Source organism: Sebastes fasciatus, chromosome 13 (assembly GCF_043250625.1).
Source record: "Sebastes fasciatus isolate fSebFas1 chromosome 13, fSebFas1.pri, whole genome shotgun sequence".
NCBI classification, from domain to species: domain Eukaryota; kingdom Metazoa; phylum Chordata; class Actinopteri; order Perciformes; family Sebastidae; genus Sebastes; species Sebastes fasciatus.
In genome coordinates, this window is record NC_133807.1 from 3627158 (window position 1) to 3633260 (window position 6103).

Consider the following 6103-nt stretch of genomic DNA (forward strand, 5'->3'; position numbering starts at 1 on the left):
ACTTAACCCGTTCTAACTGTGAATGTAGTTATTAGCAGTCGTATAAGAAGTAGGCCTACTCAAAACTTTTTGAGCGGTAGGCACATTGGGGTGTCTGACAGCGCTCCTTGTCTACGGACTCATACTCAATCCCTGTGAACAATACTATCAGGAAAATGTCTAAATGACATAAAACATTGCATGCATGCGCTCCTGGACCGATCGGATGATAAAGACACTAACGTTACACTCGGAAATTGGACTCTGGAAACATGCCTTGTTGGAAACCTTCATTTACCCTTCCTGGTACAATCGAATAAACAAAAAACAGAACAAAATTGGGACCAAACGACGTACTAACAGGCTCATCACAATAATCTGCTTGTTACTGTCAGGAGATGTACATCAGTGTCCCGGCCTAACTACCAACATTAAAACTGATGAAACACTTTGAATCGGCTATCAACAACTCCAGATAGGAGCGACAACCCACTCCTACTGAAGTGTGTTTTACGATCGGCGAGTCTAGTCGCTTTGAGGAGAGCATAACGGCTGTTTCTTTTCTCATCTAACACGGTGAATTAAGAGTTAATTTCGACCAAACCTGAGGTGGTGATTGTTGGAACAGTGAAATGACTAACAAAGATGGTTTTCATGAGTTTTATTTTGTTTCTGTTGAGTTTGAATGAAAATATAAAAGTGCTGTGTTTTACAATGTAGTCTGGTGGCTTTGAGGAGAGAAAATTAATTGTATGTTTTGTATGTTGTCGTATTTTGTTCCAATTAAAGTAAAAAAATAAAAACAAAACACCAGGTTCATTTCTTCCGCAAACCCATTAGACTGTTCCAATGTGTACTCTGCGAATGCTAGAAAGGAGTCTTGTCTATCCTCTGCAGGACCCAATTTGGAAGGCCCCGTCCTACCAAGGAAGCATCCTTGACTTTGAGAAACACCCAAATAATGGTGCCCTCGCTCATTCCTAGTGTTTACAGCACTTCTCAAAGCCATAAGCCTTGAGAGGTCAGTCTGCTTGTTGGATCGTCTAACAACACCTGAAATTCCTTCTACCAACACCTCTCTGATGTTGGAATTATGAGTGGAGCTGTATCCAATCATTTCTTTACTTTCTGAAACCAACAGTCTGACGAGCACTCAATCTGCAGCAGTTGGCCAGATGTGCGGAGTTGAGAAAGTAAAGCAGGGTTTTTATTTCTCTCTCATGTTCTCTTTTTGCTCATCACACAACTACTTTGGTCACTTCTTGTGTGTACGATCAAGTCCAACACCATGAATGCCTTAAGGAGAGACTGTATGAATGCAGTATGCTCCATTATCCCCATTTTTGTGGGATTCCACCCCGTTCTCATTCCCAGGGGTTCAAATACCAAGGCTTTTTCATCGACTGTCGGTGTGTCCGCAGCAACAGTAAACGCTCAGAGAAAGTGTGCTGGGAGCGTGGTGATGTAGTTTAAAGGGCGAAAGACACACTCAGGGTGGATGGGTCCAACAAAACACAAGGCTTTCATCCAGGAGACCACTGTTCATGTCCCATGTTCACAAGGTTCACTTTCACTTTCACTTTCACTTTACAAACGTAGTAGTGTTAAGCCCAACCATGTAGTTCCTAAACTATGGTGGTTTTGATGCCAGAAAGAAAGTGACGCCAAGGGGCATGACAAAGTGGCGGTATATGACGAGTTGGGATGAGAACGTGTTGGGGATTCAGTTCGTTGAGACGACAAAGATGCAGTTAAAAATTCATCCCAAAGGTGTTGGATGGGGTTGAGGTCAAGGCTCTGTGCAAGCTAGTCACGTTTTATAGTCATACCAAATGTATGAAATAGGTATGTGGACAAGGGTGTCTGCATACATTTGGCAATATAGTACAAAAGCCATATAGTGACAGATATACTTTCATCCACACTATTGCTCATCATTCTGCACAGTATGGTGTCAGAAGGACACAAAGTGTGAGAGAGATGCAGGAGATGAAAGACACAGACAGAGAGACAGAGAGGGAGTGAACTAACCAGAGAAGCAGCATGCTCTTAACCTCAGGGCAGAGCAGAGTGTGATATTCCCATGGCTACTATTGTGATAGACATTGAAACCAAACCAGACAGCGGGCTGCTTAACACTCAGCATCAGACCCGCTTTAATCTGACAAAATGCAGCCCGGCCGAGAGCTTGATAGATGGATATGCACAACCCCCCTCCCCCCACACACACACACACGCACACACACACACAAGCACTCACAAACTCTTGTTCACAGTTACAGCTCTGAATCCAAAATGAGGATAAATATTTGATAAGGAATGCCTTGTGAGTTGAATTTGCAGACAAATCACGTTGCTCCCCGTGTCCGTGGAAAAAACACACCACGGTCTTTAACAGAGGATCTAGGTCAAATACAGTGTAGCTTGTTCAGGTGGCCTATGGCTGAGGGTGGACCACTCTGTTTGGCTCCAGACCTTTCTGCTGAGATCCAGTGATGGAAACTAAAACTAGTGTCAGTAACTGCCTTCCGTGTTCATTCTTTTTGGATGGTTGGAACTAGTTCAAATACTCCTTTATGACACCAGTCCTATGGACGGTCGTAGTTGCTAGTCTCCAGTCCACTTAGTAGAAAATGTGAAGGTTTTTGACTATGCAATTTGACATCATTTTGGACCATTATTATTACTATAAACAATGCCCAAAAAGCTTAAAGACAAAATTTGCCATAGTTAATTATTTCACAAAAAACAACATTTAGCCCAGCTATATTTTAAAATATTCAATTCTAATCCTGTTCTGAATTTAAAGACAACCAGGCTGACATATTGTAAGTATATAGCTAATATGAATACTTCAATATTTGTTTATTTATCGCAAGTCATATAATCATCGCAATATTGAACAATGATATTGCACATCGCAGATTTTCCTCATATCGTGCTGTCAAATACTGTCAAATATGGGGGTATAATCCGGTAAAAGGAAGTGTAATTAAGGAAAGAATCAAACAGGAGAGGTTTATTGATCTGGGCTAAAGTAAAGTTTGGTGCCAGTCATGCTGAAGACTATAAAACGTGGGACGGCTGTAGCTGTCAAAGTGTCCTTGAGCGAGACACTGAACGCCAAGTTGCTCCCCGGGTGCTCCAGCAGCCCTCTGCACCTGTATGTATATGACGATTGAAATAAATTTAAGTTTTTACAAGAAGCCCAAAAATCACCCTTCTCTGCACCTCTGAAGAACCTGATTATGTGGTTTTGTGTGTATGAAACATTATGGTAACTGTTCACAAGTCAAGATCTCAGTATACCTCCAGAATCAAGACTGAATGAATAAATTGGCTACAAATTTAAAGTTAAAGTGGCAGTAGGCAGTATGTTTTGGCATCATTGGGCAAAAATTCCATAATAACCTTTCAGCATATTGTAATTCAAGTGTTCTGAGAGACTTCTTCACCTCCTCATGGCTCTGTTTTCAGGCTTTAGAAAAATCTTTGACCAATCACAGGTCGTTTCTTTGGAGGGCGTTCCTATTGGCAGTGCTCCGGTCATGTGACCGGAACTTGGCGTCACAAACTTTCTCATTTTACAGCTAAACCGTGCACTACAAGATGATTCTGAAAACATTTGAGGAGAGAAATAGGCATTATCGTAACAGAATATTGATTAATATTTGATCAGCGCTGCCTAGTTTGACCGTTTGGTCGGAGTTCGCGAGTGATTGACAGCCGGCTCTCATAGACGGCAGATGGAAACCAGATCCCAGATCAGCTGTTACTGCTTGTTTTCCTCCGGTCTGTGAAATCTTGCAGATGCCCTTGGGAGCACCGGAGGACACAGACGCACATGATTTATTTTTCCTCTTGAGGCTTATTAATTATCGTTGCATGTTTTGGTATCATTAAATGCATTTATGCTACACTGGATAGTTTTAAAAAAAAAATAACTTCTCTATCCACATGTCATCCTAGAACTACAGCAAAGACGATGTGCTTGGTATCCAGCCATCACACAGCGTGAAATGTCCTCAGCCAAACATAAGCTGATCTTGGATGTATTATTCACTTTACTGGCAGTATGAACCGGGACAACCTGACAACCCATCAACATTTCCCGAGAGTATGGAGAGCATATCCAGCCTGAGACATGTCCCAGTTTCATTGTTTTACAGTAGCATACCGCACTTCAGCAATCAGCTAGTTCTGTCCCAGTGCTGGAGTCATCAGTTACATATTGTGGGTTTTCCTTTGGAAACATGCTTACAACATGTCATCTTGACAAAACGTGCTGCCGCCTCGATATAGGAGCAGTTGTGGCCTTGAGCTAAGTGCAGCTTCTATCTATCTATCTATCTATCTATCTATCTATCTATCTATCTATCTATCTATCTATCTATATGAAGGTCTGTCTTAATTTATGTAATTTTATATAAAAAAAAGTATTTATCAAAAGCTTTCGGCACAGTTTATCCTAATTTTTAGATTATTAAAGGGGACATATCGTGCTCATTTTCAGGTTCATACTTGTATATTGGGTTTCTTCTAGAACATGTTTACTTTGATGTTTAGTTTCCTCATACTGTCTGCCTGGATATAGCTGTATTTACCCTCTGTCTGAAACGCTCCGTTTTAGTACATTTCAATGGAATCGCAATGGAATTGCAACAGAATTGGTTGCTAGGCAACCGCTTGGGTCCATGTTTACTTCCTGGCAAGCTGATGTCATTCACGTACATTACAACAGGAAATAAACTGGGACCAATTTAGAATGTTTACGTTTAAAACTGTGAAATGGTCTATATATTGTAGATTTGTGACATCACAAATGGACAGAAATCCTGACGGCTTGTTTCAAAAGCTCAGTTTCTGAATATGGACCATGTGTATTTCTCTGTGGATTAAGCGTTTCGATACTTTCACAGTATTTATAGAACTTAAACCTGCTTTATAATATAAAAGACATTACAATATGGGACCTTTAAGTAATCACTCAACGGAGTTACAAAGGGCTTTCAAATGATATTTCTAATGCCCAATGGGCATCTGATATGGCGACCGTTACTTGTGGTCTCCCACAGGGGTCCTTTCTTGGACCTTTTATATTCCTCATCAGCAGCATAAATCATCACTTTATAATAAAGTAAAAAAATTTATGTAACGTCTACGTAAGTATGATATTGTTATTTTAATTGTAGTGAAAACCGGGACAATTTGTTAGCGACTGTTGAAAACCGGGACATTTTGTAGTGTTTTACAGATATTTGTCAGGACTCGGGACACGTCAGCTTGAAACCAGGACAGTCCTGGACAAACCAGGACAGTCTGGTCACCGTAAGCAGGTGGCTAGTTAGCTACCTAACTTGCTAATTCCATCATGCTTTCATGCTTTCATGCTACAGTTACAGAACATAAAAAGCACCACCAATCGCTATTGTGAGCTGGTATCACAGGACGAGCGACTTGACAAAGCGCTGGCATTTGACGCCCTGGGAATGAAAACGGGCTGCAATAGCTGGTCATGAATATGGAAGAATATGATACATTTTTTTAACCATCATTTTGTTCTATTTAACACTACTAATGATGTGTAAACATGTTTTAATTTTGCCAATTTATCAGTTTTTGTGGGTCTTATTTGTCTTGTGCACGCAGACGAGGATGCGCATGTACGAGCAATACACATTCCTGCCAATGGTTTCCTACTATTCCACTGATCTATATGTGGTGGTAATGCACTAATGCAGGCTTTGCCAATGTTTTATGATGAAGTAAACTCACTCATCACATTTGTTTGACCTCAAGCATACGCACAGGCGAATTCACAAAGAATGGATTGCAACCACTGTCTGCCCCATCTCAAGGTCCAATTCACAAAAGATATATCGCGTTAATGTCACTACAGCGCAAACACAGCCACAGCGTTTTGCAGCTTGAGTGCAATTATGGTGGCAAAGTATGAATGTTGCCTTTGTGGCACAGCAGGCAGGACAATGGAGAGAGACAAAGAAAAATGAAATGTTCAGACCACGAGCTATAAGTCCAGACCAACAAGGTCTCTCAGTGCTGTTGGTGTTTTCAAACGCACATCTTCAGACTGGCATGATTTGAAACGGAGGATAAAATAAAA

The 6103-nt window shown here is 41.0% G+C and overlaps 1 long non-coding RNA gene across 1 annotated transcript; it reads left to right on the forward strand.

Moving 5' to 3' along the window:
* Positions 1-2932: 2932 nt before the first annotated feature.
* On the forward strand, positions 2933-4544 carry LOC141781520 (uncharacterized). Its single transcript, XR_012596888.1, has 2 exons — positions 2933-3032; positions 3719-4544. It is a non-coding gene; the product is annotated as an uncharacterized LOC141781520 (long non-coding RNA).
* Positions 4545-6103: the final 1559 nt, after the last annotated feature.